Raw genomic sequence first — 27,040 nt, 5'->3', positions numbered from 1 at the left:
AGAAGGTTAAACTGTTTAACAAACTTTAGTTTTAATTGAGTTCTTAACACATTTTAGCTTTTATATATTCATAATTCAATTAAATTTAATAAAACCTTTTTATAGGAATTTAAGATAAAGTGTACAATTTCACTTTTGCACATATAATAACTTGAAAACCTTAAAGCTCTTATTTTAAATTGCATGTTTGTTCCCAATTATAGGCCAATTGACTTTGAAAAGGTTCTTAGAAACGAAGCAAAGTTGAAGATGACTCAGCAATTCAACTCAATCGACTCTATTAGAGATGAAATCAACCTAATTACTAACTTGGTCAATGCTTCAGGCTTCATTGATGATATCAATCAAGCTTTAATGGAATTCGAGTATCAGGGCTTGAATATCACCAGCTTGATGAATACCCTATACGCAGTGTTTTGACCCTGTCAAGAGTCGCAGCCATTTTCCCAATTATGACGATTAGAATGTTAAATTTAAAAGAAGTGCAAATACCTCGAGCAGTTTCGCTATCTAGTGCAGATTTTGGCACAGAATTTCCGCGCTCAATGCAAACAATAATAGCTGCAGCCCTGTTCCCCAATGATGGAAATGGGTTGAAGCTCATGAAGGTTCTAGTATTATATTTAATAGAAGAAAACAAACTGTTGGGCACGGGAAATCCACCAACAGATCAGGAGATTTTGACAAAAGTTATGCCCTACGCTAGAGCGTCGTTTGTGTCTACCTTAATACCATGGGAGAAAAGAATCGATGCTAGCATTGCGGGAGAATATCTGATTCCACATAATCAACAGTATACTATATCAGAAAAGATAACTCCTGCCATCACTACATTTGACAGGAAATATCCTGGTCAATCCTTCTCTTTCATTGGTTGAACTGGCTTCCGTACTAAATTCATTGTCCAGCCGAATCTAAATTCCAAATTGTTTTCCTAAAATTGCTTTGTGATTCGATTTGATATGTATATCTAAATTTACAAAAGTTAGATTTGATTTGATTATTTTATTATTTTACTTAAGAGGCTGGTCTTTGTGTATAAAATAAATAAACCATAATTATCACACCACCGCCTCCCGGTGCGAATGACCGCTTTGTATATATTTTTCGATGAGTTGCTTGGTCGTTCTTCTCATCACCACTAATAAGTTATCGCAACATCTCAGGAATCGCTGATCCAGTTCGAGTATCAAGGGCTGAGGATAGTGCAGGAAGTATTCAGAAGAGGTTCTGCTGCTGGCAAAGATAAGAATGCTACACATTCTGACATTTCTTCTATGATATTGTTTTTTTTAGCAGAGGCAACAATGTTGATAAGATGTTGCTTAGAATAAATTACCAACAACACAATAAACGTTTTCTTTGATCGGAGTTTCGATTGGAAAAGGAGGACCAAGGGTCAATATAAGTCTGAAACATCTACATAATTTACATCTAGAAAAGAAAATACGTGAAACTAAAGAACAATAATGGTTCAATGGTAAAAATGGTCTTTATTCAGAGGATCATATTGATCAGTTAGCGTTCAACTTCCGAGCCCTTAGCAAATTTTCCTTCGAACTTGCTAGTACTGTAGAAAAAAATAGGGAGTCGTGAAGGAATAACAACATTGCAAGAACAGCAACTCAGTCGTGAAGGAAAAACTCGTCACCTTTCAGGCAAGCCTTCACGTCAGCGTAAACGCGACGAACAATAACAAAAATATCTTTTCACGGGCACCGGTCACTGTCATTGACATTGTGGCAGTGGTTTCGGTTCGCGTCTCTCGGCTTTCGTTAGAACTTCGGGAGAAAGTCGGATGAACTTTCTACTTAAAATCACAAGCTCGGCTTGTACTAAAATCTTCGGGCTTTACCGAATGGGAAGAGTTAGGAGTTAGTTCTGTTTTAAAGAGTTAGAGAGGTAGTCGTTATGAAGGCGGACGGCATTAAGTAGTTTTTTTTTTGTTTCGAGTAGTCGGTCCCAAAAGAGTGAACGGTAGTTAGTCGAACAGTCAGTTTACGTGAGTTCGGTGTCAGTTCCAGTTTGTAGAACCCATGAGAAACTATATGAAACAAGAGGGCGTCGAGAGTAACCTTAGCTTTGTGAACTCCAAAAAAATTTCAACAGTGAAGTGTTCCACCCAATATATCAGGGAATCAGAGTAAAATATTTCATCCAATATGTCGGAAAATCTGTGATTGAGGATATTATGCATTCTCTTTATTGTTGTTTCGACCGCGAAAACTAAATGTACGTCATTACGAATAGTATAGTCGGTTTTTTGAAAGAAAAATCGCTTTTTTTGCGATAACCACTCCTGGTCTTTCGCTTCCATTCTTTTGATAACTTAATTCATTTAGTTTGCGTCCTCGAATTAGTCAACATGTACCGACGAACCTTTGTGACCGGTAACTCGAATGAAGCCACTAGCTGGTGCGAGACCACCAATGTGATCCAGGTAAGAAAAAAAAAATAAAAAAAAACAATACGAGCAATATAATCAGAAAAAAAACATGAGCCTACAATTATTTACGAAGTATGATTTGTGTTAAAACTCATTGGAAATAATGCATTGTAGAAAGGATAACAATTGAGTGTTAGATAAAATTTATAGCTATGCGCATGCAAATTTATTAGATACAATTTATAGCTATGCGCATGCAAATTTATTAAGAGATTAGTTCTAGAAGAAAAAAAAGCCCTGGCCAACGTGTGCGTCCAACGTATTCATCGCGGTCTTGCAAGAAGGAAGGATGTCGGTAGCATAGCAAAGCTACCTAAGAGAACGAGAGGGTGTGGTCGAATGCGGTGGCAAGTCGAAGACAAAAGGAACCGTGGACCCATCAAGATGTCGGAAATATGAACACAAGAGCTTGTAAGCCGGAAGAAGGCGCAGATTCGGTATTGGGGACCATAGCAACGAATTGAGGTAAAACGTAGTCGACACAGTTAAAGACGATGCGCGAGTGCACCACAAAAGTCCAAAGTGCTATCCCGTGTTTCACACGCAATAAGACAAGAAGGAAGTAAACGTAGTCGACACCGTAGGAAATGATCTGCGCGGGGGTGCCACAACAATACAAGGTACTACCCCGTGTTTCACTCAGTGGGCATCGTCAAAGCTCAACTGAGTGCCATAAACAAGCATAGGAAAAAATTCAATGATCATTGGGAAAGCGACCACGAAACCGGACGAAACATTTTTGGAGATACGCTAGGAGCCTCAACTCATCGGGCAGAATAATGCAGTAGTTTCGATGACACCTAAAACGCAAACGAAACAGCGATTAATTCTTAAACTATGGCCAACAAACCGGAGGGTACTAACTGAGATGTTTGATTATGAAAACCCAGACGAGAAAAAGGAGCTACTATGGAGGAAACGACACGGCACCCAGAGTCCGAGACTAGCAACCGTTCGATCACCCCACCCCACAGAGGTACAGACAAAAAAAAGGAAACCAAAAATGATTAATCTTTTGTAACGGCAATCTTAGGGCTAAAAGTTTTACATTCCGATAACACAACCTGTTAAGTTACTACCCGCGCGATCAACTTGATGTTATCATCAAGCTCAGTAAGTAAGGGGGCATGCAACAGCCCTAATTTTATCATAGATCAGGCCGAAATCTATATCTTAGCTAGTACAGATAGTAGATCAGTAAAGTTATTGCAATGCTCACGGCTGGCTATTTTAACATATTGCATCAGCCAGAAAAAACTGTACCACCAAGCGAGTTAATTGATTATGTACACAAGCGACGCGATCGCATTGAATTCACGTATACCCATAGGTGGTAGTTAGTCAACCAGATATATGTAAAGCTTTTGGTTAGGTACTTATATTTTGAGTATAAAAAGGACGGTTTTTGATTTTAGGGGGGCTTCTTAATTCTACTGTTAAGAGTAATGCTCCTTGGGCGACCGGGTAACACCGTAATCAAACTTGGACACCATTACTCGTGGAAAAAGCAGTAATTAAGGAAAAAGGCAAAGTTTAGTATAACAGTTAGGTCAGACACAAAATTATGTGCTGTAGGGTAGTTAGTGCGTTGAAGTGTAAAAGCTGTTAAAAGAATAAAAGAAAAAAAAATAAAGTGCGGTCTATCGTTTTAACAGAAAAAAGGTAAAAATTTAACAGAAAAAAAAGGTAAAATCTGTTCATTGAAAGAAATACCCCTCTCGCCGCTCGAGTTTTCGCAAAAGTCCGGTCATTAAGAATACTCGAACATTCGAACAAGATTGTTGCCATAGTGTAAAAGCATGAAAATAGAACCGTGTTGTTTTGATTGAGAAGAAATAGTAATAAATAAACGCTCCAAATACGAACAAATTTATCACTTTCAATTAATTGTGGGAAAAGAAACATCCTCCTTCGGTATTTTCCTCCCGCCGCCGCTCGGCCGAAAACAACGAGGTGCTTGCAAGTGGTGACAGCGGTACTGTCCGCGGTGGAGAAGACGCGGTACGCGCAGCAAGGATACGCCAGGAGTACGGGAGAGGAATTTGAAATTGAGGATGTTGGGCGAAGCAGTATTAGTATGGTGAGTCTCCATTATCTTTTCTGATTACTTAACCTACAACCAACGAAATTCGACACACGTTCGCTTTAGATTGAAAAAAGAGAAATATCACCAAAAATTAATGTGAAATTGTGAAATACTTCTGTTAAGAAAAAAAAAATGAGCAAATGCACAGAATGTCATCCCATCATTTGAGTCAATAAAGAATCTCTCTATAATGACTTCGACATAATAGATATAAGTTGTCACGCTTTCTCTTCCAGATGTGATTCTTGCTTTCGGTAATAAATAAAACGATGTTTTCTCAGAAGTCGCACACTATGTTTATTTGCAAATCGAATCCTTCAAGTTCAAGTAGCGTGCTCACCATAACCGCGGATGCGTGAAAACAAGTTTCGGATCGATTATTCGAGTTTTCCGAAACACTTTTCGCACGAAGTGATCCATTAATTCGTCAGAAAGGAACTCGGTTCAACCCGCGAAAATGTGTTTCACCTTCAGCCAAGCAGACCGCTTGGATGCACCTTCGTGAAAGTCAGTAACCTCGAGCTGGCCGAGAAGATTGTTGAGCAACACAACAAATAGCACGAGTTCAACGTTGACGGGAAGTCCTGCAAGCTACGAATAACGATGGAGAACGGAGCGGTTGTTGTACAAATATTCGATCTTCCCGAAGACGTCACCAACACACAAATCACGGCTTTTTTCGTTGTAGTCAATCAATCGGAACGGCACTTTTGAAAAAGTAAAGACTGGTGCAATGTTGATGAACTTCGTCAGTGTTAACATTGAAACCGTCAATATAAACACGATAAACAACGGAACAAAACTGAGCTTAAGAAAACTTATAAAATCAGAGGCGGCGTATGAATACAGACGAGTCTATTGCAATACCCCTGATTTTCTTGTAGATCAAGATCAGATCGGAATCATATCAAAAGGTCTTCCAAAATCATAGTTCGCTATACCTTAGCTAGTACAGATAGTATAATAGTATAGAGTTTTTACGCTGCATACGATAGCATATTCCAGTATATTGCACCAGTTACTATGAAACAGAGCTATGGAGCGAGGAAAACATGGACATGTAAAATTTGCCACAACACAATGAAATAGGGATACAACAAATAATTAAAATATTATATAACAAAGAAAAAAGAATTCATGGAGCATTAAAATTGTCATATTAAAGAAAATTCTGTTACCAACGAACAATTATTACGGGGCTATAAACGATATTATGAAACAGTACTAAACGCCTAAATCTAAGTCTATTTTAGAATCAGCTTGCCAAATGCTCCTGTGGTGGATACAGGCCCGCTTCAATCGTTAAAATAAATAAATGATATCGAAACAGCAATTAAGCTGCATAGTGAACAAACGCAACGCGTGGCCGAACGAGCCGTGAGACTCTCGGCGCTACAAGTTTAACTAAAGTGTGCCACTACAGAATCGAAAAAAAAGAGAAAAAAACACTCAGATACAATGGCGACGAGAAGAAATTATAACGAGGAGTTAGTAAAACAGTGCACGGACTTCATGGATCGAGAAAAAAAATATTGGCAGAGACAGCAACATAAACGCAACCCAGTCAGCGAGGAGGAAATTCAGGCAAAACATGCACTGTTGAGTGCATGCCTTAACATAGGCGCGGGTGCTGCCGTACTCGAAAGTCGGAATACTCTGAAAGAAGAACTCATGTGGGCGTACCGGGATGTGGTATACGCCATAGAAAGCTATCAAAGGGAAATGGACATGGCCGTAACGGGGAACCCGTTAAGCTAAGTAGAAAAAATACTAATGAAACATATATATATATATATATATATATATATATATATATATATATATATATATATATATATATATATATATATATATATATATATATATATATATATATATATATATATATATATATATATATATATATATATATATATTTTACAATAATAATTTAATAATAATTTTTTTTTATATAAGAATATTCCATTTTCGTATCATATATCGATTATATACATATATATTTAAAAAAAAAACGTAGAAATGAAATCTTAAAAAAAAAAAGTTTACACTGAATATAATTCAAAAAAAAAATAATAATAATGATGATGTTACACTAAACCGAATGAGAAAAAAAAATTTTTTTTCCTTTTCATTTCTATTCTCACTAAATGAATATAACGTAACAACCATAAATTTGATGACAATATATCACATATAATGGAATGGACAATTTCCAATTTCAAAAAATCGAGCAGGAGGTCGACAAGTTTTATAAAAGCCTGCAAGTGAGGAGTCACTTCAGGCTAGAGACAAGACAAATAAAAAGGGAAAAATTACTCTACTTACAAAACAAAGCTAAATTGATCGCAGTTAACGCGCAATCAATTAGCAAACAAACTTATTTTGCAACCCGATACAACGCATTAAAGAAATTAATTGCGGAATGTTTAAAATTATTAGACACTGAAGCTGAGGTATCCGCTTCAGAGTTGCTTCCTATAAAGGAAACAGAAGAAAATTCAGACAGTGACTCCGACAGTAAGCCCGAGATGACCGAAGAAAAGTTAGATTTAGGGATTGCCTTGAAGGTAATCGACAAATTCGAAGGGGAAAGCCTAAGTTTGGGTCATTTCCTGGAAACAATAGACTTACTGAGAGCGTATTCTACTAACGTTCCAGAAGGTCACATAATAACTTTTCTGAAGACAAGACTAGTGGGATCGGCACATGGATGCATTGAAGGTGCCTCCACCCTTAATGAGGCTAAGCGAATGCTTGCCGAAAAATTCGCAATAAAACTAACACCAACAGCATGCGAAGCTGAATTAAAGCTCGCCAAACAGAAAAACAAGGGTATCACCGAATTCGGAAAAGAAATTGAGCAGTTGGCAGCGAAACTAGCCACTGCCTATGTATCAAATAATACATTTCCAAACGAGTCAGCAGCGGGAGCAATAGTTCAGCCCGTTGCTACCAACGCCTTTATAGCTGGACTAAACAGCGCTCAGATGGCATTCTTCGTTAAGGCGAGGAATTCGCCAAACCTTAATAGAGCGATATCGGATGCACTGGAAGTGCAGCCGCAATCGTCACCAGAATCTGCCCTTTGGACGCAGGGATCCGCATTCAATAGGCTTAATTTTCGTGGAAGAGGAAACCGCGGAAATTACAGCAGGGGTTATAACTTCAACTATTACAATAGTAATAGTAATAGTAATAGAGATTTCTCTCACCAACGAGGTAGAGGAAATAATCATAGAACTAACAGTAACCGCCGAGGTTATGGACGGTATAACCATAACCAAAACTTTGACGGAAACCAGAGAAATGAAATTGAAGAAAAAAAAAATCTTTTTATTGATCTTCTATTGATCCAATCTAAAATAACATGTCATATAATAATATTGTACTTATAATGATAGATTTAAAAATTAGAACTGGAGACTAATTTTTAATTCGATAAGAAAGGGCGTGTGGTGGATACAGGCCCGCTTCAATCGTTAAAATAAATAAATGATATCGAAACTCCGACGCAGCATAAAGCGCGATCATTGCCACCGACAGAGCGGTGACCGTTTTATGCTGACGCGCTAAAAAGGGTCACGTAGCCACCGCCCGAGCAGGGCCTAGCGTTAAGAAATATAATTCCGAAATAAAGAGTTCGAGAACGACTCTCGACCGCGAATGTCGGTATCTCAATTCAAGAAAGAAATTCCTGCCACTCAGTGGCCGTAAATTTATCATGATTTTTTCCTGATTTTTCACTCCTATAGCCAACACGATTCGGAAGGGGAAGACTGCCGAACCACAGGAGAACAAATCAGCAAACCAGAATAGAAGTAAAAATAGAGATGAGATGTGAGATCATGGTAAAAATTAAAATAAAATATTGCATGGAAGCGAGTCGCAGGTACAATAATTTGAACAGAAAACAAAACATTTTGAAAAGAAAAGAGAAATTTACGATGACCTTCCAATGCCACAAGCTCAAATGAAAATTTGTCACCTCCACAGGACAACGGAAATTTAGATAGGGGCGTAAATACGATATTCAAAGATTTGCAAAGTAACATTAGCAAATGTAATAAACTAGGTATAAAGTCAAAGCGATAACGATTCGATCAAGTTTATAAATATATGCCCGGTGCACAAATACTAAGAAGTAATTGCTGAAATTGTTATTATTAAAAATGCTATTGCCATTGAAATAGTTAAAATGTCACTTTTAAAAAGAGTAAGCAATAAATGAAATATTAGAAAATAACTATACAGAAATTCGTATTCGTATTTCGAACGAATTTTATTTAGAATAATGAAGTGCGGTGTAAAATCGTGTGTTAATATTGACGATCGCTTTCTTTGGAAATGCGAACTCTGCGAACTATCTTACCATTCAGCCTGCATCGGCGTGCAGCGGCATCAAGAAAATTTCATTCTAGAATTTATGGTACCAGCTGCCGACTGTCAACATCTAATAAGGACAGAAGCTGAAACTCTGAAGCTACTTCATCAAAAGGAGCAACTTCTAAAGTACATACAAAATCAAACGGAAACGTATCACCGGACCACTGCAGACATGAAAACCCATTACCTGGAAATATTCGACAGTGTCGAGCGCTTGCTCATCGACGTGAAGCAGTCATTGTCCAGTATCAGCAGAAACGACCTCAACATTTGCGGTAAAGTAGGTCAGCGCATGCAGTCATTCAAGGCCTCGTTACACAGTTACCATAAAGCACCAACGAGCAGCATACGAGCTAGCCCGAAACTAGCAACCAACAGATAAAGCAACGATAGAAGCAGCATATGGAACAGAATGGCGTCAAAGAAGAACACACACGAGGACCACCGTAAGGTTAGGAAATTTAATTCACGTATAGAAAAAACGAAAACAAGAAAAAAAAATCCCATGTGTAAATAAGTTGGGCAACAGTAATTAGAAACACAGAAATTTGTGACCAAACTACCAATTGTTATAAGCCGATGCAATCGACTTGATGTTTACCGTTCAGGTAACATCAAGCTCAGTAAGTAAGGGGGCATGCAGCGCCCTCAGAAAAATTTTCCTTGAATTTGCCGGTATTGCAGGAAAGGAAACTGTCATATAAGCGTAACCGCAACCTTGATGTATAAACTTTGTTATAGAAGCATGGATATTTCCGAGCATTAGTCAGCGCAGCAATGTTGTAGAAACAAAGTTATTTTTTTCACGGACCCGTCATTAAACCTTCGCGACAACCTCCTCGCAATGTTCGCACCAATTCGCTCCGCTCTTCTCGGCCTCGCCGCTCGCTCGATGGATCGAACCTTCTTAGTGGATTCGATCCTCCGGCAAGTGGCCATAGCGAAAGCGGTCCGGCAGAGTTCTGATCGCGATCGAATTTTATTCGATTTAGATTTCGTGCCCACCAGCCACATCATCAGAGCTGGCTATTACATCTCTGTCAACTCCCTCGGGGAGGAGGCCGTCTTGCTTACCAGCCAGAGGGTCCTCACCTCCAAATATTACTACAATTTCGTCCCAAAAGAGGACGATCTCATTTACGTTCATCGTAGGGTCATCCTCAAGGCCCTTACTTAACCTTCTGACTATCAGTCACCTTCCGCGTATCCAGCGATTGCTAGCGGTTAATGGTTTCAGCTCCATTAGTCACTACCACTGGCATAGTGACAGAGGTCTCGGCTCTTCGGCAGAACTTCGGGAGAAAGTCGGATGAACTTTCGCCTTAAAATCGCAAGCTCAGCTTGTACTAAAAAAAGTAAAAAATGTAAAGTAAAAGTTAGGAGTTTAAAAACCCATAGTTGGTAAGAGTTAGTAGTCAGTCAGTTCTCAGATAGTACGCGAAAAGTCGCCGTAGACCTCTAATCAGTCAGTTTTCGGATAGTGTACCGGAAAATAGACGCGTCGACCCGTAGACAACTCAGGTTCAGAGAGCTCCGATAAAGCCGTTCGCCATTAAAAAAGAAATAGCTTAAATAGTTCAACCGTGTAACAAAGTCGGTGTGCTTACCGTGAAGTTGAAGTTTTAATGACATAGTTACAGTAGTGTAGAATACCGAAAACTAATACCGAAGAATAGTTAGATTAGTTAGAGTTATATAACCTCTAGAGAACTGGTGTACAGAAAGTGTGAAAACAGAGAACAGTGTAATCACGTTTGCTTTTTCATACAAGAAGACTCGCACAATTGGCAACACTTCTATACAAGAAGATTCGCAGCTTTTGGCAACACTGTTATAGGTAATAAAGTACTAGTGATAGAGAACGAAGAAGAAAATAGATTAATTCTGAATGACTTCCATGTATTGCCAACTGCAGGGCATGCGGGAATAAAACGAATTACAAACACAATAAAACAGAGACATCACTGGAAAACAATGGATAGTGACGTGACCAATTTTATAAAGAAATGTGCGAAATGCCAAAGAAACAAGGATACTGCAACAAAATACCCTATGCAAATAACAAGCACAGCCAGTCAAGCATTTGAAAAAATATTTTTGGATATAGTTGGTCCACTTTTACCGGACACTAGAGGTAACAGACTAGGTATACAGACAACTCAAGGTGAATTGACGAAGTATGTGACCGGTACATCAATTCAAGACAAATCAACCGAGGCTGTGGCCATATATATATATATATATATATATATATATATATATATATATATATATATATATATATATATATATATATATATATATATATATATATATATATATATATATATATATATATATATATATATATATATAAGTTAACGCAACGATCAAGGAGGTAACCACCAAAGAAGCACCAACGCCAATTCCAGAGAATCCAGACGCTGCATCAGCAAATTACACCAGTACGAGATCATCAGTTCGTCTCCACGATACAAAGTGTTGGATCCCAGGAACGACGTTGCGACAACAGAGAGACACGGGAGATAGTAGTAAGCCTAGTTGTATTACTGTAGAATAAAATAATATTCATTCTTTAAGTGACTTTGCTAGAAGACAGTTCTTTCTTTTTAAAAACCGAATCTCCCGGATGTAATAGATAACTTATATATATATATATATATATATATATATATATATATATATATATATATATATATATATATATATATATATATATATATATATATATATATATATATATATATATATATATATATATATATATATATATATATATATATATATATATATAAGTTAACGCCAAATCTGCGACGCCAACAATTGTGACCAAAGGGTCATCTATCGAGTCTACCACACCAACACCTGCTATACGATATGCCACGACATCGAACCAGCCTAATTCTAGATCAGCACTTTCGACGCATGGATACTTGGAAACACCGACCATCAGGGCGGACAACGTGACCAGCAGACCATCGTCAAATGCAGGATCAGCAGTTTTAGGGAAAGCCAGGGCCATCGTGCAGTCGATATAGAATAAATCAAGTCAGTCTAGTTCTTACCTCCACAGTGTGCAGTTTAGTTATTATTTTTAAAAATCCGAAATCCCCAAGTGGGCTATTAATTGGCGCAGTCGGAAACGGATTCTTCACTTGTGCCTTTAACCGCAATTGTGCATTTACGAGCGTACATCGTAAACTTGTGTTGAAAGCCAGTGAAAATTCTGTCGAACCATTCCCGTCTCTTCATCCACGATTAAAGCATCCACGAAGGCATATCGTAGTGATTTGTGGTGAGCAGACAGAAGGAAGACCGTTAGACTACAGTCTGACCTCGAACAAATTCAGAAATTTAATTTAGGTGAGTAGTTTTAATCTTAACTATTTTATCGTAACTATAACTAACCATACTTATCAAACGACAAAACTAACAAGTGAAAGTGAAAGTGCAAGTGAAGAAGTTATTAAAATAAAGTATTAAGCTAAATAAAAAAATGGATCCATCCAATCATTTCCAACAACAAATCGCAGCATTGCGACAAGAACTCGTAGAAAAAGACGAAATAATTCAGCAGCTTCAAATGGAAGCAGAAGGGGCCGCCGAAGCCGCACATAGAGCCCGGCAAGCACAAGCTGCGCAAGCGGCAGCCGCAGCAAACATAGAACAATTATCACCTGCTGAAAAGGTTCTGAAATCACTTCAGACGCCGCAGATTATAAGGGACTTGCCATCATTTAATGGAGATCCCGTTAAACTGCATTCATTTCTTCGATCGATCGATAATTTAATGCCACTTATCGATTCAGTGCAAGGAACAACTATGCACACAATATGGACTCAAGCAATACGATCTAAGATTGTCGGTGACGCCGACAACGTTTTAGAACTTTATGGAACAAATTTAGACTGGAATGAGATCAAATCAAACCTGATAAAACACTACAGTGACCGAAGGGATGAGGTTTCTCTTACCAAGGACCTATTCGGAATCACTCAAACTGGTACAGTGGAAGATTTGTATGGAAAAATCTCGCATATTGTATCACTTTTGGTAAATTTGCTCAACCTTAACGAAGCAAATGGCCAAGTGAAATACGCCAAGAACTCATTTTACCAACAAAGGGGTCTCAAAGTTTTTCTCGCCGGACTAAAGGACCCGCTTGGGCCAATAATCCGTGCACAAACACCAGGTAGCCTTAAAGAAGCATTAAGGTTATGCCTGGAAGAGAACAATTACCATTACGCCAAAACGAAAGCACCTCCACCACCAATCCCTTTCAAGCCTTAACGATACATGCATCCTCCTCCAATGCCAAATTTGCAGGCTCCCCGGCAATTTCAACCAATTCAACATCGAAACCATTTCACACAGTTCCCACCGAGACAAAATTTTGGCTCTTTCCTGCAATATCCTCCAAGAATGCAACAATTTCAAATTAAGCCATTCCCATATAAACCGACACCTAACCCGTTCCATATGATGAGATCTCAGAACACAATGCCATCTCCCTACAACCCGTTCGCAAATAATGCTTTCGCCCCGAAAATCAATCCTCAGCCTAAGCCTACACCCATGGACGTTGACCAGTCGATGAGATCACAAAAGATCAACTATATGAACAGACCAAATTATCACATCGGAGAAGAATTTCCCTACGATGAAATTTATCCATACGAATTTTATACTGACTATCATTACCCACCAAACGACAGTGGTAATGCCGATGAAGGTCAAGAACCACAACAACAACATTTAAAATAATCAGATCAAATTTGTGATGACGCTACAGCCGAGCCGGTTGCCGTAGTTGAAACAGATGATCTAAATTTTCAGACGGTCGAATGTTTACCACCGCAAACATAAACAACTTTATCCCTTACATAGTAAGAGAAACGAACAAAGGGCCTTTACGCTTCCTCATAGACACAGGCGCAAACAAAAATTTCATTGATCCGAAACACGTTAATTATTCAAAATGCAAATTGACAAATCCAATGCGCGTGCGAAATGTACATGGCTCTCACGAAATAGACCGTTTTGTAAAATTAAACCCTTTCCCACAAATTCAAGGAGTTGAAGAATCAACGTTCTTCGTTTTTCAATTCCACCCCTTCTTTGATGGCCTTATTGGCTATGAAACACTAAAAAATTCCAAAGCAAACATTTTGACTGAAACAAATGAATTACAACTCCCAAACGGAACAATAAAAATGTTTCGGAAATATCCCGATGTTCAGAATATTAGTCTGAATTCTCAAGAAACAAAAACCGTTGTTATCCCCACCAAAACTAAAGACGGAGACTTTTTCCTAGAGAGCGATCTCCTTGTTCAGGAAAATGTTGTTATTCATTCTGGCTTGTACAATATCTCTGATCATCAAACTCGTGTTATTATAACGAATTATTCAAACGAACCACTCAAGATTAATTTAGATCACGAATTGTTGAAACCTGAAATCAATAACTTTGAAACTAGAACACCTGTCTTCAACAAACCTGGCATAAAAAAATCTCTTTTCGAGCAACTGTGAATTTCACACTTAAACGACGAAGAGCGAAATAAACTTTTGAAAGTGATTCACAAGTATGATGATGTGTTTTATATCGAAGGTGATGAGCTTACTTTTACAAATGCCATAAAACACCGTATAAAAACAAAAGATGATTTACCGATTCATGCAAAATCGTACCGCTACCCTTTTTGTCATAAAGAAGAGGTGTCAGATTTCTAAAATGCTCGAACAAGGTATCAACCAGCATTCTAATAGTCCATGGACGTCCCCTGTGTGGATCGTGACAAAAAAATTAGATGGTTCCGGTCATAAAAAATGGCGTCTCGTTATAGATTACAGGAAACTTAACGAGAAAACAGTCGATGACCGCTATCCAATTCCAAATATTACAGACATCCTCGATAAATTAGGACGCTGTATGTATTTTACAACTTTAGATCTCGCTTCTGGCTTCCACCAAGTCGAGGTCGAAAAATCTGACATTCCAAAAACTGCATTTAGTGTCGAAAATGGACACTACGAATTTCTAAGAATGTCCTTCGGGTTGAAAAATGCGCCTTCTACATTCCAGCGTGTGATGGACAATGTATTGAGGGAGCATATCGGTGTCATCTGCCTTGTGTATATGGATGACATCATTGTTTTTTCCACTAGTTTGACAGAGCATCTCGACGACCTGTCGAAGATTTTCGCTACGCTTCAGAAACATAACTTAAAAATTCAACTAGACAAGAGCGAATTCCTTCAGAGGGAAGTTGCCTTTTTGGGTCACATTGTGACGACGGATGGAGTTAAACCAAATCCAGACAAAATAGAAATTATTCAAAAATGGCCAATTCCTCAAAATGAAAAAGAACTACGAGGTTTCCTCGGGATTCTTGGCTACTATCGGAAGTTTATTCGAGACTTTGCTAAGATAGCAAAGCCTCTCACTAACGCTTTAAGAAAAGGTGAATCGATTACACATTCAAAAGAATTTACAACAGCCTTCGAAAAATGCAAGAATATTCTTTCTGGAAGCGATATCCTACAATATCCAGACTTTTCAAAACCATTTGTGCTGACTACAGACGCTTCCAATTTTGCTATTGGAGCAGTTCTGTCCCAAGGTGTCATTGGTAGTGATAAACCAATAGCGTTTGCCTCCAGGACCCTGAATAAGTCAGAGGAAAAATACTCCACTATAGAAAAAGAACTCCTCGCGGTTGTATGGGCCTGTAAATATTTTCGACCATACCTTTATGGACGAAAATTTATCCTGTACGCCGATCACAAACCACTAACATATGGTTTAAACCTAAAAGATACTAACAACAGACTAGTTCACTGGCGTCTTTCGCTGAGTGAGTTCGAATACGAGATCAAATATAGGCCAGGGAAACAAAATATCGTTGCAGATAGTCTATCCCGAATTCAAAACGAACTTAATGTAAACGAGAGTGTCTCATCCGAGGACATGAGCATACACTCTGCTGATACAGACGCTTTAGAGTTCATAAAATGTACCGAATTACCCTTGAAAACCTTCAGCAATCAAATTGTTCTCAAGATAGGACCAGATGAACCAGATGACTATCAACAAATTTTTCCGAATATCTTTCGAAGAACAATCACAAGGTTGGTATTTGGGGTACCTCTATTAATAAGAATATTCAAAGAATATATGGACCTGGGACGAACGAATTGTATTCTTTGCCCAGAGTCTTTAATGAATAGTATACAAATAGTTTATAAAAACTATTTTAGTAGATGTAAGACTTTCAAAGTATTCGTGACACAAAAACTCTTAATTGACGTAACTACAGCAGAAGAACAAAGTCTTCTAATAGAACAAAGTCTTCTAATAGAACAAACTCATGAATCAGCTCATAGAGGTGTTTGGGAGAACAAAAAACAAATTTCTAACAGATTCTTTTTCCCTAAAATGAGATTCAAAATTCAACGATATGTAAAACTATGTGAAGTGTGTAACAAAAATAAGTATGATAGGCATCCTTATAAAATCCGTCATGGTTCAACACCTAACACAAAAAAGCCTTTGGAAATTATTCATATTGATATTTTTATAACTCAACCCTATATTTTCCTATTAGTTATTGATAAATTTTCCAGATTTGGTGTCTTAATTCCCATTAAATCCAGAACCATAACAGATATTAGAAAAGGTTTATTGAAATATTTCTCAACGTACGGAACACCCGGACTAATGGTAAGTGACAACGAACCAGCTTTGATAACAGCAGAGGTAAGAGGTTTGATCCAAAATTTAAACATCCAAATTCACTTCATCCCGGCCAAACACACGATAGCAGAAATCTTTCGATGCATAAAACATCAATATGCTGATCTGAATAATAAGGAAATTTTCTTGATTGCTAGTACTTTATACAATAACACCATCCATACTGCTACAGGTCTTAAACCAAGAGAAATATTTTATGGGTTAAAGGACGGGCAGGAAAGACCTCTGAATATCGACACCATGCTTGAAGAACGCAACAAATTTTATGATGAAGTTATCTTAGCTAATGAAAAAACAAGAAGCAAAGATTTACTCTATCATAACAAAAATCGAGAGGTAGAACCACATATGGATGAGAATAAAACAATTTACAAAAAAATACAAGGAATTAAGAGAAAAACCATTCAGCGATATTTCCAAACCAGAGCTATTGAAGACAAAGGAAGAACAGCTCGCGATAGCACTGGTCGGGAAATTCATAAAGAAAATATTAAAAGACTTTGAAACATGATTTTTGAAGGATAAAATAGATTACTTCACACAGTTGATTTAGAAAAATTCGGAGCTACAATAGGGATATTGGAAAGCCTAGTCTCAAAAATTAATAGTTCGACAGGAGATTTCTCTAATTTAATCGACTCGAAATTCAAAGAAATATTCAACACTTATAAAGCCCTTCTCCCAGGAACATCCAGGAATAAACGATCAATAGAAACATTAGGAAGCGCTATAAAATTTATAACAGGCAATCTTGACGCAGAAGACTTACGGCAAATCAATTCCAATATAGACGCCATCAAAATATCTGATAACAAACTCATTGACCAAAATAATAAACAAATTGACATAAACCAAGAATTCCAAAATCGTATGCAAACATTGTCAAATAGAATAAAGACCTACGAGAATGTCATTCAAAAATTGAACACACAAAAAGGATATTTGATTACAGAAAATTCTAAGATTTCAATACTTTTTCAGTTAGATACAGTGTTACAAACTCTAAGAACAATCGAAAATGGAATAGCGCTTGCCAAATTAAACATTGTTAACAGACAAATTTTAACTATTAATGAACTGACCACAATAGCTCTTCGGCTTAAGCAAATTAAATTAGATAATCTAGAAGATGCTTACAATTATCTCTCAGTAACCGTACTCTACCACGACTATCATCTCATCATCAGCATCGATATACCCCAATTATCACGCACTATATACGAGCGGATCATCATCGAAGAACTACCAGTACGAAACAAAACCATCAAAATCAATCATCGAATTATTCTCGTGCATTCCAACGAAACAATAGCTGTTCTAGCAGATCCCGAACAAAGAACCAAAACTTATATTTATCGACGGAATCAATTACTGAATATTACTAACGATTTGTGCATTGTTCCATTAATCAAAGGACAAAATGGCAAATGCTCTTTTATAGAATCTCCGCCCACTACAGAATATAAACTCCTAACATTCGGAACAATAATAGTCAAATCTACACTGGAAAACGAAATAATGAGCAGTACCTGCGGAATAAACCAAAAGGAACTAAAAGGAAATTTCCTCATTATCTTTCACAATTGTTCAGTGATTATTCAGAATCGACTGTTCGAAAGCCTAGAACTAAAATTTAATCACTCGATTATTTCACCGCTCGAAACACATCAAATCGAGGAAACCCATCTTGAAAAGTATTACAATGTTTCAGATCTACACAAAATGCACATCGAAAATAGACAACGTATAAATTCGCTTGAAATCCACCACTTCTCGTCCATTGGAGTATTCCTCATCATAATTCTGATAACCCTATCTACATACAGCCAACGTAACCGGATAGCAACATTCTTCAGAAAACGCACGGGACGTGCTCATCTTGAGGAGAGAGTAGTTAACGCAACGATCAAGGAGGTAACCACCAAAGAAGCACCAACGCCAATTCCAGAGAATCCAGACGCTGCATCAGCAAATTACACCAGTACGAGATCATCAGTTCGTCTCCACGATACAAAGTGTTGGATCCCAGGAACGACGTTGCGACAACAGAGAGACACGGGAGATAGTAGTAAGCCTAGTTGTATTAGTGTAGAATAAAATAGGGTACTGAGATAAATTCTTTAAGTGACTTTGCTAGAAGACAGTTCTTTTTTTTTAAAAACCGAATCTCCCGGATGTAATAGATAATAATAGATAATAATAGATAAATATATATATATATATATATATATATATATATATATATATATATATATATATATATATATATATATATATATATATATATATAGAGAGAGAGAGAGAGAGAGAGAGAGAGAGAGGCGACAATTCCCATGAAACTAAGGCAACCGCGGGAAACAGCAGCATGGCTATTTCACGGAAACCATCGACGGACGCGATCGTGGGATCGAAAATTACTGAATTAGATTTAGCTCACAAATAGAAGTGAAACTCAAATTAGTCTTTAGTCCTTAAACTGATTTCAACTCATCAAAAAGTGTAATAAATATTTTTTATGCTTCCCACGAAGTTAGGAGCATTGCTGGCGCAGTCTTGATGGAACATTTTGTAACAGAAACTAAGTGCAATTTTTGTGATATCCAAAACTTAATACGGTTGAGAGTTAATGCAATCACTAGAAATGACTGAAAACTCTGTGAAGAACGACTGTGACACATTCATCGTGAATAATCGACATCTCGGGGAGCCACTGGTGAGCGGACATCACACAGTTTGCAGTTATCGAAGTCGCAAGAGAACACAAAGAAACCTACAACACGGATAATTGCAATAATCAGAGACTCCGGAAGATGCTAAAAATAGTTCTTCTGTAAGTATTACCGCTTGAAAAATAACACTAAAAATCAAAGCGAGCACTGTTCATCACGAACCAGTAGCTTACTCTGATCAAACCAATAAATACTACTAATTCAGAGATCGGCGCCCCCACCAGCGGTAAGCAAAGATCTGAAATATCACAGCAAGGGTTAGGACTACTAACATAAATGCTGGACAAACTAAAATCGAAACAGAAACGCGAAAGCATCTTTGAAGCGAACAGACAGTTAAACGATTTAACAAATGAATAATGAAGAGCTAGTAGCACACGTAACACAGCTCAAACAAAACCAAAATAATTTAATGGAGGAACTGGCGGCTTTAAGAGCTCGACCTCCAATTGATCCTTTCACATATTACAAAACTCCTGTTCCGATAAAAAATCTGAGTACATTCTCCGGGAATAAACGAGAGACTCTCGCCTGGATTCAAGAAGCCGAAGACGCATTAGATCTCTTCATTGATAGTAGAGACGAACCTATCTTCGTTCAGCTAGTAAAAGCGAAAAAAAGCTAAATAATTGGAGGCAATAAGGCAAAAGAAATGAAAATCGCGGCGGGCAACCCATCAACCTTGCCCGAAATAAAAGACAAACTTTTAAATTCGTACGGCGATAAGCGAGATCTTACGTCTCACTTTCAATCTCTGTTTTACGTCAAACAGGGAAGGAAAACGTTGACAGAATACCATAACAAATTGACACCGTTATTAAAAGTACGGCAAATTCAATGAATGAGTTTAGTGGCGCAACTAAACAAATAAACGCATTTATTGGTCTCATGAGCACTACTAGATACGTTGATGGCCTAAGCGAGCAACTTTCGATGATTTTCATAGACCCAAATGATTGGAAGAAGCATACACTTGTAAAACACAGTACTCAAACGCAGCGTACCGTCAAAAACTAGAAAGAAATAGTCATAAAAACATCAGACTTTAAGAAAACCTACAATGCAAACGAAGACAACTAATAACTCAATAACTCGAACCATGGCACCCCAGGAATATTCGGAAACTCACATAAATTCAAAAATTAAAATTCTTCCACAAAAAAACCAGACGACGATGTCTCAATGAAAACGCGAGTGTCCAGAATGCAACTTAATAATCACGAACTAGAAACTGAGAACCAAACCCTTCAGCTAGACGCAAAGAATAAGACAGACGTATCAACAATGGATTCGGACGACGACGATTACTTCATTTCTGATGAATTAAATTTTCATCTGGAACTAGACAGAATATTAGACACTTTAAAAACCAAAAACTTTATTCCGTACTTGACTATTAATACGTCCAAAGGCGCTCTTAAATTTTTAGTCGACACGGAATAAAAGTATATATTAAATATACGAGGAATGAAATAAAAAAAATCAGCTTCTCTTGACATATTTCAAATGAAGAAAAGAGTTAAGTTCTTTGTGCTCAATTTTCACAATTTTTTTAATGGTCTAATAGGTTACGAAACACTCCGTGATCTTAATGCAAAATTCGACATTAAAAAAAAAACACACTTAAAATTGGCAGAAAATTTTTTCATTTAAGCAAGCAATATTCGGAAAATCACAGAATTAATTTAAATGAACAAATTCATCAATTTATCCCAATAAAAGTAAAGAATGAAGGCGATTTCCTAATAGAAGAGGAGAAACATTTAGAATACTTCAGTATTTTGCCAGGTCTTTACACAAGCAAGAAGGACAAGGCAACAGTTGTAATACAGAAAAATAACATACAAATCACAGAAATAAATCTTACCGAGTTGAATCTCGAAAACGAATACGTCGCATTGGAAAACATTACCCCTTCAAGAATTGAGCGAATCAATTACGATTTGAGAAAATACCACATGAACGTTGAAGAAGAAAACGCATTGAAACAAATCATTAACGAATACAGTGAAATTTTATATGACGAAGACAAGAAACCAACATTTACACAGAAAACTAAACACCATATTCGCACAGCAGATGACATTCCGATCCACACAAAATCCTATAAATACCTTCAAATTTTCGAACAAGTTCAAAAACAAGTACGAAATATGTTGAACGATGGAATAATTAAAGAATCGATTGCTCCCTACACATCCCCAGTATGGATTGTGCCTAAGAAAACGGACGCAGCAGGAAAAAAGAAATTCCGTTTGGTCCGTACCAGAAATAGCAGATATACTCGATAAACTTGGAAGAGCATGTTATTTCTCTACAATAGACTTAGTATCAGGTTTTCATCAAATTCAACTTTCCGATGAGGATACTGAAAAACAGCTTTCTCGGTAAATTCAGGAAAATATGAATTCACTAGAATGCCTTTTGGATTAAAAATTGCATTCCGGGGACAGCGGCTTCCTCGGTTATAGCCAGAACTCCATTCCTACACCTGCTTTTTGGACAATACCTCATCGGAGGTATTGGATGCTCCCGGCTGGATCTATTGTTCGAGTTGCTAGTTTGGGTGCGCCGCCGCTAGCGTCCCGCCTTGCTACCGGAGCCCGCGACAGCGGAGGATCACACAGCTATACAGTTTATCCTAGGGCGAGATCGAGAGTACTTCTTGCCTCCACGGATTGGGATTCTGGAGCGGATCTATCGCTTCATCAACCGCGGTAGTCGGTGGACCCGGGACGCATAGGTACATCCCGGGTGAAGAAGCGGCAGTCGTCCAGCGACCGAAATTTATCTTTTAGCTTCATACTAACAGCTTTAGACGCTAATGGTTTCAATTAAATGTTACTCTCGTTTCTAAAGAATGTAAATAATTTTAGTTTTAGTAGTTTTTTTTTATCATTCGGTATATCTTTTCAATCGATTATTATGTATCTTCTCAAGCCTGTTTCCAGTTTTAATTGTAGTTGTTTGTTCACTAGGTAGAGCGACTACTTCATATGGTCCTCTCCAGAGTGATTGTAATTTTTGGCCTGCGCCTGTGGGATTGGCTTTGCCTAACACTAAGTCCCCCCACATTGGTTGCCATTCGTTGGAGTTTTTATCATACAGCTCCTTACGTTTTTCTTTTGATTTAATTAAATTTTCTCGTGCTTGGTGATGCAATCGCTTGAATGATGAACTCCCACCCGGCCATATTTCCCGAGCCCAATGCTGTGTTACAACTGTTTCAAATACGGTCACATGTCGTAGTGATTTGAATATTATTCATTTATTTTCATGGGCGGTCAGCATATGTGTAAGAATGATTGAATTAAAAGGGACAGAAGGAATAAAGGGATGACCGGACAAGGGAAACGCGCCCCAGAATGATTGAGATGAATGTCTGAAAAGAAATAGGCTCCACGAAAACATATACATATACTCCTGACAAATCCAAGTATATTTCTAGGTCAATTTAACAGCTTAAAACCCAGACTCCGTTCGAAAAGGAGTTGCGGCAACGAGTGGATCAGCAGACCAGCATGGATGCATAAATGAAGGAAGAAAGACGAATACAAGTGAGGGTAAAATGAGGTAAAGTGAGTTGCAGGGAATACACAAAAAACACTAACATATGCAGCAGCCCTAATTTTTCCAAAGAAATCTTTATCTAGTACAGACAGTAGACCAGTAGAGTAATAACTGATAACGATGATGACACTCGTGTATTCTTTGAGTAGATTCCCTATACTGTATCTTTCTGTATCAATCTGCTTTAAGTCTAGACTCACCCTAATATTGAATTTTCCCATGGTGATTTTTGTGTCATCCAGTTCCTCTAATACAAGTTTCGGTAGCGCGCCATTAGGTGGTAATTGTGCCTCGTCATTTTGTTTTTGCTTGGTTTCCGATATGGAATATCCTAGAGCCAGTGTCAATAGTCCAAATATTATAGCACTATCAGATTAGAAATTATAGCTTTATTTAGTTATGTTCGAGAATAGGAGAAAAAAAATGCTATCACAGGTTCATTGTTCGTATGGTTCGTGTGTTAGGCGCGGTAAAAATTATGTATCATGTGTACTGATTTGAAACTGAGTTCTAGACCACTATAATTTTAGATTTTTACATCGTTTTTTCAAATGAACGACAACAACAAAAAGGTTTTCTGCGGCCTAATACACATATTCAATTTAGCATGAATAGACATGAATGAAACATTTGTTTTTCAAAACTTTTTAACAAAATATCCTTGTGTGTGAAACATAGCAGATTTCAATAAGTGCTTAAGCGTTAAATGAACAGCTTAATAGTGAAACTTATCGTTAAAACACATTTAAGTAGTTTTGAATACGAGAACCGAATTAAAATTTTTGTTTGCCAAAACTGGACTTGAACGAGATTAATTTGTTTAATTAATGTGATAACTACTATTAATTTGTAAAATTAATGTGATAACTACTATTGGGACTACCATAAAGCATACTTTTGTGGATACAAGTACTGTGGTTTGTTATCAAAATGGAGTTTACTAACACATATTTACTCATCCTCATTCTACTAACCCCTGCCCAATCCATCTTTCAAGAGGAGACTTGCACTAAGGCTCATGACTGCTCAAAACACCACTTTCCAGAAAACGTTTAAAGTCATTTTTAGTACAACAACCGGGAAATTAAATGCATGATTGCGTAAAGAACATCATACTTATCGTCTTAAAAAAAAACTTTCATGCAAACTAAGTCCTAGTGGAAAAAAAAATCAATTATAAATTCTTATAAACTATAATCATAGAGCATTCGATTTGTTATTTGCGATTGGCGCCAGTGTATGCTACAATTCGTGTTGGCCAGCACCGCTGCCATTGACCCAGTTTGATCGGCGCGTGGTTTGTTCATTCAACTATTCTATAGATGTTCGTTATAATCGGGGTGTCATTTTACCTGCCTTTTCGAGACAATTGCCCGCTATAGATTATTTAATGTATATGTCCGCAAAGCGATCGCCGAGTTTGCCTGCTATGATTTCCAGGAAGATTCTTAAATTACAGTTTCACGTCGGCCGTTTATGGCCCGCTCATGCTTCGTCGGCGTTATGATCTACACTCAATGTACGTCATTGCGAATAGTATATTCGGTTTTTTTTTTTGCTTACTTTTGCGATATCCCTGCCTGTTTTTTTTCTGTTTCCATTCTTTTGATTAACTTAATTTCATTTAGTTTGAGCCCTTCGGATCGCGAACATGTCTCGTCAAGTATTCGTAATCGGTACCCCAAGTGCATACGCTAGTTGGTGCGAGAGCACCAGTGTGATTCAGGTAAGTACCAGAGTTGCCTTTTTAAAATCATTATGAAAATCTGCCAATTATCTAGAAGATTAGTGGTTTAAACAGAAAAAAAAAATACGTTCTCGCTACTGCTATACAGTATTCGTATACATAAACAACAACAATATATTATTGAAACAACCATAGGGCAATGTTATGAAAAGTGAAACCCCGAAGCAGGCAAAGAAAAGAGTTCGGTGTCCGAGCGGAGAAATTGTGAAGTATTGTTATAAATAATTTAAAGTATTGGATATTAAGCTGGAGTACAGAAAAAATATGATCGAAAATCGTGCAAAAAAAACATTATTAGATTAGCAGTACTTTGAAATGTTCTTATTTCGCGAAAATCAACCAAAGTGAGATGGAAGAAATACATAATTGTTGGAAATTTTTGAGACGAAAAAAAAAAATCTGTGTACCATCTGTGGTTTCAGAGAAACATGTGTGAGTAATTTTTTTTTCTTTCTGTGTGTTTTTCCAGCTGGCGCATCTACGCCGCTGGTTAGATTTTCATCCCGGCACTCCGGCGTCAGCATTTGTGGCCAGTGTGCCATTCCTTCACATGCTCTTCGGCCATTACCTCCTCGGAGGTACTGGCTGCACTCGAGCAGAGCTGCTGGCCGAGGTGATAGAACTGGACAACCTACTTCGAAGATGAAACAATACGAAAAGTCACTACCAGAAGCAGTGGAATTTTTGCGCACACGAGATGGATATTTATCTCCGCAAGTGCTCCAGTTGTTCGACGTATCACATGAAATAGACAGTCGACACATGCTACATTTGAATGTAAAAATACCACTAATTAAAAAAACGCCCTACAAAGCATACAAAGGCAGCGTTACGCCAGAGTTAAAAGGTAATCTAGTGACGTTTATACATTTAGAGAAAGACATAATAATTAAGCAGAAAGATAAAGAATGGGGGTTCATAACAGACATTGGAACGTATAATAAATGTTTCGCGATACAAGGAATGAAAATTTGTTCATTAGAAGAAATCGAGATAAACCTAGCGGAAAGTGACGAATGTATAACTAAAATATTATATAAAAGCCTAAGAGACTCATGCGAAGCAAGAACTATGAAACTAAATCACACAATGTGGTTCGAATCAGCGCATACAAATGAATGGATATATAGTGCTCCAACGAAAGAGAAGATAACCATAATTAACAACGATGTTACCACAACTAGGGAAATAATTGGAATTGGCGCTATCAAACTAAACCAAGGAATGACCTTGGTAACCGACGAAGTAAAAATAGGTAATTCTCAAGGACGAAATAGAAACAAGACAATATATCTCGAAAATATAACAGATGTCACACCGGAAAGCCTGATTAATTGGAAGCACAAGATTATTCCTGTAATAGATAAGGATAATAAGATTTTCACATTTATTGATAATAAACGCCTTTTCGACCTGGGTATTGACGTTAAAAGAATAATAGAACACCGAACACTGTTAGAGAATGTAATATATGCGCCCCTGGAACAGCCGTGGATTACGATGAGTACAGTAATTATCATATGTGGTATAGTAACGACGATATGTGCGTTCTGTCACAAAGGAAAGTTTTCATGTTGTACTAAAACCAAAATAGTGCATAACGGAAAAAGTGGATCATCGAATGACATGACCCACACAAACAAGAAAAAATTAAAAGAAGAACTAACTCAAGAAACTATAAATATTCCTTGTATCACTAACACTGGAAGAAACACTGTCGAAACAATGGTAGTAGGAACGGTCACAGCAGAAACACATGCACGCGAAATTGATGGTCAATCGAATAAAGACGCGAATATACTAGAAAACCCAGACACGCAACCCTCAAACTAAAAACAAAAGCACTCGAAATATCGTAGTGATCTGAATATTCTTTATTTATCCTTATGGGCTGTCAGCATATGTGCGAGAATGATTGAAGCAAAAGGTATAAAGGAATGACTGGACAAGGGAAGCGCGCCCCAGAATGACTGAAGAAGAATGTCTAAATAAGCTCCACAAAGAAAAAAATATCTATATATATGAGACAAATAACTAAAAGACAAATCCAAGTATATTTCTAGGTCTATTTAACAGCCAAAAAAAACCCGAGACTCCGTTCGACAGGAAGAAGGAGTCGCGGTCAATAGCAGACCATCAGTCTAGATGCACAAGTGAAGGACGAAAGACGAATAGGAACGAGGTGAAAAATGAGGTAATATTCGGCATGTAAAAAAAGTTGTTTAAAAAAAAAAAAAAAAAAAAAGAGGAGAAAGAAAAAGGAAAATTAATTAAATATATATAAAGAAATAAATAATTTAGGAACAACAATGCAACAATC

General features: G+C 37.4%; 1 protein-coding gene across 3 annotated transcripts in view; it reads right to left on the bottom strand.

Moving 5' to 3' along the window:
* The window catches only part of LOC131425320 (midnolin homolog), a 157,409-nt gene that overhangs the window by 78,728 nt on the left and 51,641 nt on the right, over positions 1-27,040 (bottom strand). The window contains exon 5 of one of the 3 annotated variants that reach the window (XM_058587126.1): positions 23,174-23,339. The exons of the other annotated variants lie outside the window; for them this stretch is intronic. The gene's annotated coding sequence lies outside the window, so the exon portion shown is untranslated. The remainder of the gene's footprint in view (positions 1-23,173; positions 23,340-27,040) is intronic. 3 annotated transcript variants of the gene reach the window in all.

This window comes from Malaya genurostris, chromosome 1 (genome assembly GCF_030247185.1).
Source record: "Malaya genurostris strain Urasoe2022 chromosome 1, Malgen_1.1, whole genome shotgun sequence".
Classification (NCBI taxonomy): domain Eukaryota; kingdom Metazoa; phylum Arthropoda; class Insecta; order Diptera; family Culicidae; genus Malaya; species Malaya genurostris.
This window is presented reverse-complemented; position numbering and strand designations above follow the sequence as displayed.